Genomic DNA, 14484 nt, shown 5'->3' with positions numbered 1-14484 from the left:
ATCACCCCAATCATGATCATTGCAACAAGTAGTAGACATAGCAAAATTAGCATCCCCAAGCTTAGGGTTTTTCGTTTCATTAATACAATTGACATTAATAGAATTTATAATAACATCATTGCAATCATGCTTTTGATTCAAGGAACTATCAAGTATGGGTGCAATAGCAATAATCTCATGTTTAACATAAGGAACTATAGCAAATTCATCTCCACAAATATTGGCATCATGGCCATAAGAATAGCAAGCATCATGTTCATCAAGGGATATTTCAATCAAATCATCGGAATCATAATTATCTATAGATTCATGCATATCATTATTTTCTTCCAAGGCAACAGTCATTCTCTCAATAAATTCCTTAACGTAGGCATTATGAGCATAGTTTTCATAGCAATATTTAAGTTTGTCGGAATTTTCAGATTTGTAGAGAGTAATATCATACTTTTCAATCAAAGAAGCAACTTCATGAGCACCCTTAAAAGCAACAAATGCTTCAATTTGTTCGATATCATAGTAACTATGAACACCCTTTTCATAAGAAGATAACATTTCATTATCATTAAACTCACATAGGTAGGGAAGGTGTTTTTAGGGTTCTTAGAGCAACAAGTAAAATCATAAATTTCACAAAGATTCCAAGCATAACACAACAAACTGTTTATTTGATTCTATAAGAGTCTTCCTTTTTCAGACAAACGGTGACGCACAAAATGAGCATGCTCATCTAAAGATTTTCCCTCAACTACAGAAGTTGGGGTTTCAGCACTAGCACATATGGATCGAAGATGATCCAAGTAGAAAACTTTAAGTGGATTCATCAATAGATTTTAGCAAGTAAAGATGCAAGCAAATAGAAGGCACATGGAAACACAAACAAAAAGACATAAGGAAAGAAGGCGAATAAAAATGCAAATCTTTTTGAAAATCGTTTTAGAAGTGGGGGAGAGGAAAACGAGAGGCGAATGGCGAATAATGTAATGCAAGAGATGAGAGTTTTAGGATGGGTACTTGGTATGTCTTGACTTGGCGCAGATCTCCCCAGCAACGACGCCAGAAATTCCTGCTACTTCTTGAGCTTGCGTCGGTTTTTCCCTTGAAGAGGAAAGGGTGATGCAGCAAATTAGAGATAAGTATTTCCCCCAGTTTGAGAACCAAGGTATCAATCTAGTAGGAGGACAATGCACAAATCACCGAATACCTGCACAAACAATCAAACAACTTGCACCAACGCGATAAAGGGGTTGTCAATCCCTTCACGGTTACTTGCAAAAGTGAGATCTGATAGAGATAGATAAACGATAAAGTAAATATTTTTGGTATTTTTGGTTTATAGATCGGAAAGTAAAAGATTGCAAAATAGTAGATCGGAAACTTATATGATGGAAAATAGACCCGGGGACCATAGGTTTCACTAGTGGCTTCTCTCAAGATAGCAAATAATACGGTGGGTGAACAAATTACTGCCGAGCAATTGATAGAAAAGCGAAAAGTTATGATGATATCTAAGGCAATGATCATGAATATAGGCATCACGTCTGTGTCAAGTAGACCGAAACAATTCTGCATCTACTACTGTTACTCCACACATCGACCGACTCCTGCCTGCATCTAGAGTATTAAGTTCATGAAGAACAGAGTAATGCATTAAGTAAGATGACACGATGTAGAGGAATTAACTCAAGCAATATGATGAAAATCCCATCTTTTTATCCTCGATGGCAACAATACAATACGTGTCTTGCTGCCCCTGCTGTCACTGGGAAAGGACACCGCAAGATTGAACCCAAAGCTAAGCACTTCTCCCATTGCAAGAAAAACCAATCTAGTTGGCCAAACCAAACTAATAGTTCGAAGAGAATTACAAAGATACCAAATCATGCATAAAAGATTTCAGAGAAGATTCAATTAATATTCATAGATAAGCTGATCATAAATCCACAATTCATCGGGTCTCGGCAAACACACCGCAAAAAGTATTACATCGAATAGATCTCCAAGAACATCGAGGAGAACATGGTATTGAGAATCAAAGAGAGAGAAGAAGCCATCTAGCTACTAGCTATGGACCCGTAGGTATGTGGTAAACTACTCACGCTTCATCGGAAGGGCAATAGAGTTGATGTGGAAGCCCTTCGTGATCGAATCCCCCTCTGGCAGGGTGCCGGAAAAGGTCCCTAGATGGGATCTCACGGGTACAGAAGGTTGTGTCAGTGGAAAAGTGTTTTCGTGGATGCCTCTGGTGGTTTGGGGATATATGGGAATATATAGGTGAAAGGATTAGGTCAGGAGGGTCACGGGGGGCCCACAAGGGTGGGGGGCACGCCCTACCCCCCTGGGCGCGCCCTCCGTCCTTGTGGCCGCCTCGTGGCTCCTCCGACTTCATCTCCAAGCCTCCTGGTTGTCTTCTGGTCCAAGAAAAATCATCGCGAAGGTTTTATTCCGTTTGGACTTCGTTTGGTATTCCTTTTCTGCGAAACTCAAAAACAAGGAAAAAACAGGAACTGGCACTAGGCTCTGGTTTAATAGGTTAGTCCCAAAAATAATATAAAATAGCATATTAATGCATATAAAACATCCAAAGCAGATAATATAATAGCATGGAACAATCAAAAATTATAGATACGTTGGAGACGTATCACCTGGGAGCGTCCTAACTACTCCTGGTCGTCGGCGGTCTCCACATAGTAGTAGGCTCCGTCATGGTAGTAGTAGTTGTCGGCGGGATCAACTGGCTCCTAGACTCTGTCATCTGATCGCAACAATCGAGTAGTGGGGAAAAGGGGTAGCAAAGCAACCGTGAGTACTCATCCAAAGTACTCGCAAGACTTATATTAGATCTAAGCTAAGTATGCATCAGTATCAAAGGAATGGGGCTATATCTTTGGACTGAACTGCAGAAATGCCAGAATAGAAGGGAAGACCTAGCCTATCGAAGACTAGCATCTTGCAGCATTAGAAGAGTGCAGATTAGCATATTATAAAGTAACAGTTTAATGCAGTAAGTATCCTTCCTCGACCCCTTGCGAGAAAGCAATCCCAGAGCCATCATATCCATTTAGTGTCTCCAGTATCCAGTTCTAGTTGTATAGATCGAGATACAACTCCGAGCGTTCGTTACCGCGGACACGGCTATTCAAATAGATATACTTCCCTGCAGGGGTGCACAAACTTACCCAACACGCTCGATTAACTCCGGCCGAACACACTTTTCTGGGTCATGCCCGGCCTCAGCTGATCGACACACCATAGTCCTACTTAGGCTCAACAGAGAGGCCAGCATGCCGGTTTACATCCTAAATGCGAAGGGGTCATGGGCCAAATGTCCTTTGCAATCTTGGACGTTGCGAACGCGGCCTGGAGCAGACCCACCCCCTTGTACAAGCGCAGGTTGTTCCTTTTAAGGGAGGATCTTGGTGCGCCTAGACCAGGGTTGTGGGGACTTTCCCCACTACCCACGTTCATGTAGGTCCCCCATGCAGGTGGCCCCACTTCATAACAACTTTCCATATATGAATCTTTACCTCCAGACTATTCTGTAGCTCCTCATGATGTCTCGGTCCCCATCCGGGACTCCGAACAACCTTCGGACTTTCCACTATTAATATCTCAATACTACCCTAGCGCTACCGAAAGTTAAGCATGCGACCCTACGGGTTCAAGAATCATGTAGACATGACCGAGAATCCTCTCCGGTAAATAACCAATAGCGGGACCTGGATGCCTATATTGATTCCTACATATTCCATGAAGATCTTTATCGGTTGAACCACGATGTCAAGGATTCAGTTAATCCCATATACAATTCCCTTTGTCCAGCGATATGTTACTTGCCCGAGATTCGATCGTCGGTATCTCCATACCTAGTTCAATCTCGTTACCGGCAAGTCTCTTTACCCGTTCCGTAATACAAGATCTCGTGGCTAACTCTTTAGTCACATTGCTTGCAAGCTCATTGTGATGTTGTATTACCAAGAGGTCCCCGAGATACCTCTCCGTCATACGTAGTGACAAATCCTAATCTTGATCCATGCCAACTCAACAAACACCCTCGGGATACCTGTAGAGCATCTTTATAGTCACCCAGTTACGTTGCGACATTTGATACTGATGTCTACTGCACAACCTTCTTCTTGTAGACGTTGTTGGGCCTCCAAGTGCAGAGGTTTGTAGGACAGTAGCAAATTTCCCTCAAGTGGACGACCTAAGGTTTATCAATCCGTGGGAGGCGTAGGATGAAGATGGTCTCTCTCAAGCAACACTGCAACCAAATAACAAAGAGTCTCTTGTGTCCCCAATGCACCCAATACAATGGTAAATTGTATAGGTGCACAAGTTCGGCGAAGAGATGGTGATACAAGTGCAATATGGATGGTAGATATAGGTTTTTGTAATCTGAAATTATAAAAACAGCAAGGTAGCAAGTGGTAAAAGTGAGCGAAAACGGTATTGCAATGCTTCGAAACAAGGCCCAGGGTTCATACTTTCACTAGTGCAAGTTCTCTCAACAATAATAGCATAACTGGATCATATAACTATCCCTCAACATGCAACAAAGAGTCACTCCAAAGTCACTAACAGCAGAGAACAAATGAAGAGATTATTGTAGGGTACGAAACCACCTCAAAGTTATCCTTTCTGATCGATCTATTCAAGAGTCCATAGTAAAATTACATGAAGCTATTCTTTCCGTTCGATCTATCATAGAGTTCGTACTAGAATAACACCTTAAGACACAAATCAACCAAAACCCTAATGTCACCTAGATACTCCAATGTCACCTCAAGTATCCGTGCGTATGATTATACGATATGCATCACACAATCTCAGATTCATCTATTCAACCAACACAAAGAACTTCAAAGAGTTCCCCAAAGTTTCTACCGGAGAGTCAAGACGAAAACGTTTGCCAACCCCTATGCATAAGTTCACAAGGTCACAGAACCCGCAAGTTGATCACCAAAACATACATCAAGTAGATCACGTGAATATCCCATTGTCACCACAGATAAGCACATGCAAGACATACATCAAGTGTTCTCAAATCCTTAAAGACTCAATCCGATAAGATAACTTCAAAGGGAAAACACAATCCATTACAAGAGAGTAGAGGCGGAGAAACATCATAAGATCCAACTATAATAGCAAAGCTCGCAGTACATCAAGATCGTGCCATATCAAGATCACGAGAGAGAGAGAGAGAGAGAGAGATCAAACACATAGCTACTGGTACATACCCTCGGCCCCGAGGGTGAACTACTCCCTCCTCGTCATGGAGAGCGCCGGGATGATGAAGATGGCCACCGGTGATGGATTCCCCCTCCGGGAGGGTGCCAGAACAGGTCCCGATTGGTTTTTGGTGGCTATAGAGGCTTGCGGCGGCGGAACTCCCGATCTAGGTTATGTTCTGGAAGTTTGGGTATATATAATAGGTGTTCGCGTCGGGAACAAGTCAGGGGGGTCTCCGAGGTGGCCACGAGGTAGGGGGTGCGCCCAGGGGGGTAGGGAGCGCCCCCACCCTCGTGGTTGCCTCGGGACTCTTCTGGTCCATCTCCGATACTCCGTGGGCTTGTTCTAGTCCAAAAATAATCTCCGTGAAATTTCAGGTCAATTGGACTCTGTTTGGTTTTCCTTTTCTGCGTTACTCAAAAACAAGGAAAAAACAGAAACTGGCACTGGGCTCTAGGTTAATAGGTTAGTCCCAAAAATCATATAAAACGACATATAAATGCATATAAAACATCCTAGATGGATAATATAATAGCATGGAACAATCAAAAATTATAGATACGTTGGAGATGTAGCAGATACACACAAGGTACCCCTCCGGTGTCAGTGAGTTGCGTGATCTCATGGTCATAGGAACAGATACTTGACATGCAGAAAGCGATAGCAATAAACTTGATACGATCATATGCTACGCTTATAGTTTGGGTCTTGTCCATCACATCATTCTCCTAATGATGTGATCCCGTTATCAAATGACAACTCATGTCTATGGCTAGGAAACCATAGCCATCTATGATCAACGAGCTAGTCCGGTAGAGGCTCACTAGGGACATGTTGTTGTCTATGTATCCATACATGTATTTGAGTTTCCAATCAATACAATTATAGCATGGATAATAAATGATTATCATTAACAAGGAAGTAGATAATATAATAGCATGGAACAATCAAAAATTATAGATACGTTGGAGACGTATCAAGCATCCCCAAGCTTAATTCCTGCTTGTCCTCGAGTAGGTAAATGATAAAAACAGAATTTTTGATGTGGAATGCTACCTAACATATTTATAAATGTAATCTTCTCTATTGTGGCAAGAATATTCAGATCCATAAGATTCAAAACAAAAGTTCAATATTGACATAAAAACAATAATACTTCAAGCATACTAACAAAGCAATTATGTCTTCTCAAAATAACATGGCCAAAGAAAGCTATCCCTACAAAATCATATAGTCTGGCTATGCTCTATCTTCATCACACAAAATATTTAAATCATGCACAACCCTGGTTTCAGCCAAGCAATTGTTTCATACTTTAGTATTCTCAAACTTCTTCAACTTTCACGCAATACATGAGTGTGAGTCATGGACATAGCACTATAGGTGAAATAGAATGCTGGTTGTCGAGAAGACAACAAGAAGGAGATAGTCTCACATCAACTAGGCGTATCAACGGGCTATGGAGATGCCCATCAATAGATATCAATGTGAGTGAGTAGGGATTGCCATGCAACGGATGCACTAGAACTATAAGTTTATGAAAGCTCAAAAAGAAACTAAGTGGGTGTGCATCCAACTTGCCTGCTCATGAAGACCTAGGGCATTTGAGGAAGCCCATCGTTGGAATATACAAGCCAAGTTCTATAATGAAAAATTCCCACTAGTATATGAAAGTGACAACATAGGAGACTCTCTATCATGAAGATCATGGTGCTACTTTGAAGCACAAGTGTGGTAAAAGGATAGTAGCATTGCCCCTTCTCTCTTTTCTCTCATTTTTTTGTTTTCTCTTTTTTTGGGCCTTCTCTTTTTTTGCATCTTTTTTTTTCATCCGGAGTCTCATCCCGACTTGTGGGGGGATTATAGTCTCCATCATCCTTTCCTCACATGGGACAATGCTCTAATAATGAAGATCATCACACTTTTATTTACTTACAACTCAAGAATTACAACTCGATACTTAGAACAAAATATGACTCTATGTGAATGCCTCCGGTGGTGTACCAGGATGTGCAATGAATCAAGAGTGACATGTATGAAAAAAAAAATATGAATGGTGGCTTTGCCACAAATACGATGTCAACTACATGATCATGCAAAGCAATATGACAATGATGGAACGTGTCATAATAAACGGAACGGTGGAAAGTTGCATGGCAATATATCTCGGAATGGCTATGGAAATGCCATAATAGGTAGGTATGGTGGCTGTTTTGAGGAAGGTAATGGTGGGTGTATGGTACCGGCGAAAGTTGCGCGGTACTAGAGAGGCTAGCAATGGTGGAAGGGTGAGAGTGCGTATAATTCATGGACTCAACATTAGTCATAAATAACTCACATACTTATTGCAAAAATCTACAAGTCATCAAAACAAAGTACTACACGCATGCTCCTAGGGGAAGGGTTGGTAGGAGTTAACCATCGCGCGATCACGACCTCCACTCTCAAATTCACAACTACTCCACTAGCATGACTCTAATATCACCATCTTCATATCTCAAAACAATCATAAGGAATCAAATTTCTCATAGTCAAGATTTTCAACACATAGGTAGGAAACTTGATATTATTGCAATTCCTACAAGCATATGTTCCTCCCTCATAATAATTTTCAGTAGCACCATGAATGAATTCAACAATATAACCATCACATAAAGCATTATTTTCATGATCTACAAGCATAGAAAATTTACTACTCTCCACATAAGCAAAATTCTTCTCATTCGGAATAGTGGGAGTATCATAAGAAACTCGAATACTATAAATTGTTTCCACATTAAAAGAGTAGTGTTCAGAAAAAGGGTAATCATAATCATGACAAGTTTTATAAATATAATCATCACTACTTTTTATAGCATAAGTGTCATCACAATAATGATCATAAATAGGAGGCATGCTATCATCATAATAAACTTGCTCATCAAAACTTGGGAGGCTAAAAATATCATCTTCGTTAAACATAGCATCCCCAAGCTTGGGACAAACATTAATTGCAGCAAATAAATTCTCATCAAATATAGCATCCCCAAGCTTGGGCCTTTTCATATCATAAGCATAATCACTCTCATCATTAATACTATGGATAGCACCAATAGTATAGCAATTATCATCATCACAATGAGTAATAGGAGCAACATCATTTGGGAGGGATACCTTTTTACCTTTGCTTCTCCATCTTTTCTTTTTCTTCTTCACATCATGTGTGGGTTTAATCCTCTTTTTGGAGCTCCTTATTAATGAGATTGGTTAAATAGAAGGCTCCTCCTCGTTACCTGATTCATCATAAGAAAGAATAGGAGGATATTGGGAAATCTCTTCCCTTTCATTAGTATTCTCTTCATCTTCTATTTGTTTTCTTGTCTTTATGTAATTGGCAATATAAGGATTTTCAATGCAATTCACCACACAATACATATAAATTTCCTCTAGATCAAAATCAAGAACTTTATCAAGGACAAATTCTGGCATATCCTTAGTTATACGTTTCATTTCTTCATAACCCACAAGCAAACTAAGTTCATTATGATGCGCAAGGGAAATCAAGTCATCACAATTTTCGGACACGATACGATCATGAAACAATTTGCATTGGATATTTAAATGACCACGTTCATTGCAAAGTTCACAAGGATGACTAAGAAAATTTAAATTTTCAGCACAAACACCTAGCCTTTCTTGCAACCATTTGGTTTCTAAATACTTATGCCTCTTGCAAAATCTATCTTCCCTATTTGGTGTGTACTTGCAAACTCTATGCACTCCACAAAAATTGACATGCTTATAAGAGACATTTTCATCATGACTAGTGCAATCATTATTAGTACTATGGATATTCAAAGAGTTCATACTAACAGCATTGCAATCATGCTCATCATTCAAAGATTTAGTGCCAAACATTCTAATGCATTCTTCTTCTAACATTTTGGCACAATTATCGGAATCCTTATTCTCATGAAAGATATTAAAAAGATGAAGCATATGAGGCACCCTCAATTCCATTTTTTTGTAGTTTTCTTTTATAAACTAAACTAGTGATAAAACAAGAAACTAAAAGATTCGATTGCAAGATCTAAAGATATACCTTCAAGCACTCACCTCCCCGGCAACGGCGCCAGAAAAGAGCTTGATGTCTACTACACAACCTTCTTCTTGTAGACGTTGTTGGGCCTCCAAGTGCAGAGGTTTGTAGGACAGTAGCAAATTTCCCTCAAGTGGCTGGCCTAAGGTTTATCAATCCGTGGGAGGTGTAGGATGAAGATGGTCTCTCTCAAGCAACCCTGCAACCAAATAACAAAGAGTCTCTTGTGTCCCCAACACACCCAATACAATGGTAAATTGTATAGGTGCACTAGTTCGGCGAAGAGATGGTGATACAAGTGCAATATGGATGGTAGATATAGGTTTTTGTAATCTTAAATTATAAAAACAGCAAGGTAGCAAGTGGTAAAAGTGAGCGAAAACGGTATTGCAATGCTTCGAAACAAGGCCTAGGGTTCATACTTTCACTAGTGCAAGTTCTCTCAACAATAATAACATAACTGGATCATATAACTATCCCTCAACATGCAACAAAGAGTCACTCCAAAGTCACTAATAGCGGAGAACAAACGAAGAGATTATTGTAGGGTACGAAACCACCTCAAAGTTATCCTTTTTGATCGATCTATTCAAGAGTCCGTAGTAAAATAACACGAAGCTATTCTTTTCGTTCGATCTATCATAGAGTTCGTACTAGAATAACACCTTAAGACACAAATCAACCAAAACCCTAATGTCACCTAGATACTCCAATGTCACCTCAAGTATCCGTGGGTATGATTATACGATATGCATCACACAATCTCAGATTCATCTATTCAACCAACACAAAGAACTTCAAAGAGTTCACCAAAGTTTCTACCGGAGAGTCAAGATGAAAACGTGTGCCAACCCCTATGCATAAGTTCACAAGGTCACAGAACCCGCAAGTTGATTACCAAAACATACATCAAGTAGATCACGTGAATATCCCATTGTCACCACAGATAAGCACATGCAAGACATACATCAAGTGTTCTCAAATCCTTAAAGACTCAATCTGATAAGATAACTTCAAAGGGAAAACTCAATCCATTACAAGAGAGTAGAGGGGGAGAAACATCATAAGATCCATCTATAATAGCAAAGCTCGCGGTACATCAAGATCGTGCCATATCAAGATCACGAGAGAGAGAGAGAGAGAGATCAAACACATAGCTACTGGTACATACCCTCAGCCCCGAGGGTGAACTACTCCCTCCTCGTCATGGAGAGCGCCGGGATGATGAAGATGACGGCAGGGTGCCGGAACAGGGACCCGATTGGTTTTTGGTGGCTATAGAGGCTTGCGGCGGCGGAACTCCCGATCTAGGTTATGTTCTAGAAGTTTGGGTATATATAAGAGGTGTTGGCGTCGGGAACAAGTCAGGGGGGTCTCCGAGGCGGCCACGAGGTAGGGGGCGCGCCCAGGGGGTAGGGCGCGCCCCCACTGTCGTGGGTGCCTCGGGACTCTTTTGGTCCATCTCCGATACTCTGTGGGCATCCCCAAGCTTAGGCTCTTGGTTGTCCTTGAATATTACCTTGGGGTGCCTTGGGCATCCCCAAGCTTAGGCTCTTGCCACTCCTTATTCCATAGTTCATTGAATCTTTACCCAAAACTTGAAAACTTCACAACACAAAACTTAACAGAAAACTCGTGAGCTCCGTTAGTATAAGAAAATAAATCACCACTTAGGTACTATTGTGAACTCATTCTAAATTCATATTGGTGTAATATCTACTGTATTCCAACTTCTCTATGGTTCATACCCTCCGATACTACTCATAGATTCATCAAAATAAGCAAACAACACAAAGAAAACAGAATCTGTCAAAAATAGAACAATCGGTAGTAATCTGTAACTCTCGAATACTTATGTAACTCAAAAATCCTACCAAATATTCAATGCACTTTATATGAAAGTTTTTATTATATCCCTCTTGGATGCCCATCATATTAGGACTAAATTCATAACCAAAGCAAATTACCATGATGTTCTAAAAGACTCTCAAAATAATGTAAGTGAAGCATGAGAGTTCATCTATTTCTTCACAATAAAACCACCGTCGTGCTCTAAAAAGATATAAGTGAAGCACTAGAGCAAATGACAAAATACTCCAAAAGGTATAAGTGAAGATCAATGAGTAGTCGAATAATTATGCAACTATGTGAAGACTCTCTAACATTTAAGAATTTCAGATCTTGGGATATTATTCAAACAGCAAGCAAAACAAAATAAAACAAAATGACGCTCCAAGCAAAACACATATCATGTGGTGAATAAAAATATAGCTCCAAGTAAAGTTACCGATGAACGAAGACGAAAGAGGGGATGCCTTCCGGGGAAGCTATGCTTGTGTTTGCCTTCCTATGCTAGTTGATTCTTGCTCCCATAAATTATTTGCTCACAAAATCCCTATGCATAGGAAGTGGGTTAGGCTTAAATGTGCTAGTCATATGCTTCATGATGCTCCAGTTATGTTTCAATTCTTATCTTTTATGTGAGCATCATTGTCATCATCATGCCTAGCTAAAAAGGCAATAAAGAAAAGCACTTGTTGGGAGACAACCCAATATTTACCTTTACTGTTTTTGTGTGTTCACATGATTATGCTACTGTAGTAATCATGTTTTACAGCTTTTGTTTCAATAAAGTGCCAAGTAAGACCTTTAGGATAGCTTATGGTGTTAGTTGTGTTGATCCTGCTGAAAATCAGAAACTTTTGCGCCCAATAAATTAGTTTTCATAATTCACAGAAGCGTGCTATTGATCTTATTCTTTTTGCTCTGTATTGGTACACAAAATTCTCAAACTGCTTCTTCTGGTTCAAAAATAATCTCCGTGAAATTTCAGGTCAATTGGACTCCGTTTGGTTTTCCTTCTCTGCGATACTCAAAAACAAGGAAAAAACAGAAACTGGCACTGGGCTCTAGGTTAATAGGTTAGTCCCAAAAATCATATAAAACAACATATAAATGCATATAAAACATCCTAGATGGATAATATAATAGCATGGAACAATCAAAAATTATAGATACGTTGGAGACGTATCAGATACACACAAGGTACCCCTCCAATGTCAGTGAGTTGCGTGATCTCATGGTCAAAGGAATAGATACTTGACATGCAGAAAGCGATAGCAATAAACTTGATACGATCATATGCTACGCTTATAGTTTGGGTCTTGTCCATCACATCATTCTCCTAATGATGTGATCCCGTTATCAAATGACAACTCATGTCTATGGCTAGGAAACCATAGCCATCTTTGATCAACGAGCTAGTCCGGTAGAGGCTCACTAGGGACATGTTGTTGTCTATGTATCCATACATGTATTTGAGTTTCCAATCAATACAATTATAGCATGGATAATAAATGATTATCATTAACAAGTAAGTACTCCCTCCGTTCCTAAATATCTGTCGTTCTAGAATTTTAACAAGTGACTATATACGGAGCAAAATGAGTGAATCTACATTCTAAAATATGTCTATATACATCCGTATGTAGTAGTCCATTTGAAATATCTAGAAAGACAAATATTTAGGAATGGAGGGAGTATAATAATAACCACTTTATTATTTCCTCTAGGGCATATTTCCAACACCTACTCGGATCACATATCCAAACCCGCTAGTGTCTTGGGAGCGCACGGAGACGATCAATAATCCACGATCTATGGTCTCGTCGCCCCGTCTTGCGGACTTACGGCAAGGGCCAAGAATGCCCGGCCGTGCCGCGTAATAATCTCGCGGGTACCCTCATGGCCATCCCCACTCAGTAACTCTCGCGAGTACACTCACGATCGACCCGGCTTCAACGTGGTTCTGAGGTAAAGTCAAGGTAACTATGTGTCCATAACATCAAGGGAGAAACCCGAGGAATCATCCTCCATGGATTCCTACTCGATGTAACCGTCAAGGTGACCTTGGAGGAATCACCTTCGAAGGGTTCACACTTGAGGTGTTGCACGAAAGAGTCATTATCGGGAGTGGTGAAGGAGGAATCACCCTCCGTAATCCACGACCGATTAACTACACTGCAGAGATATCATCAAGAGTGCGTTACGAGGTATCACCCTCGGCACTCGATGTAGCTCTGCAGAGTCGTACAACTAAGGGGGTGTGTCGGTGATGTGACAGGCTCATCACTTCGATCACATTATTCGAGTCATCTAGTAATAAAGTGGGGGCAACAGGGACAAGGTGAGGTGTCACTGAAGGATCACTAACCAACCTATAGTAAGCATATAGGATAACAGGTAAAGTATCAATAGCAGGTTACAAAAACAGGCTATGCATCAGAATAGGAGCTATCTAACAACAGTAGCAAAATCTAATGCAAGCATGAGAGAGAAAGAATAGGCGATATAGGAATGATCAAGGGGGTTTTGCTTGCCTGGTTGCTCTGACGAGAAGGAGGGATCGTCGTCGATGTAGTCGATCACAGGGGTATCGACAGCGGTCTCGGGGTCTACTAGAGAAGGAGGGGGAAGAAACAAAAAATAACAGGCATACAAATGCAACAAAAAGCATGACATGACAATATGCTATGCTAGGGGTGACCTAACGCAGTGCCAAGTGTTATAGGCGGAGCGTGAAAATATCTAGGGATGTTTTCCCGGCTTTAGGCAGTTTTCGGACAAACGATCCGGAGGGGAAGGTTTCGTGTTCGCTGTGTTGGGGGCATGTGGCAGGTATGTGGATGGCGTATTCGGATTCTTCATATTTTTCTGAGCAACTTTCATATATAAATTATTTTCATCGGACTTATGGTTTATTTTCTATTACTTTTCAAAGTTTTAAAGAATTTCTGAAATTACTGGATTAACTAAATAATTCAAAAATAAACAGTAATGCATTTTATACCCACTGTGGGCTAGCCACAGTGAATGTCAGGTGGGGCCAGGGTCCCAGTTGACCCAGTCAAAGGTCCAGTCAGCAGTCAACTGAGTTGATTGTTGACTTGGTCAAACTGACAGGTGAGGCCCATGCATCATAGACACATGTTAATTAACAAAATCCAAGAAGCAACGGAGAGCTCCTCATTGTTCCATCTTCGCCCATGATGCGAACGTTGCATCGTTCAGGCCCTTCGCCATTAGGAACCACAAATCGATCTCCCGCAGTCGCCCCAACCTCTCCGCATCCTCGCCACCATTTGCTCCTCCCTCCTCAACACCGAACCCAGGGTACG

Source organism: Triticum aestivum, chromosome 1D, assembly GCF_018294505.1.
Source record: "Triticum aestivum cultivar Chinese Spring chromosome 1D, IWGSC CS RefSeq v2.1, whole genome shotgun sequence".
NCBI lineage: Eukaryota > Viridiplantae > Streptophyta > Magnoliopsida > Poales > Poaceae > Triticum > Triticum aestivum.
Note: the sequence above shows the minus strand (reverse complement) of the source record.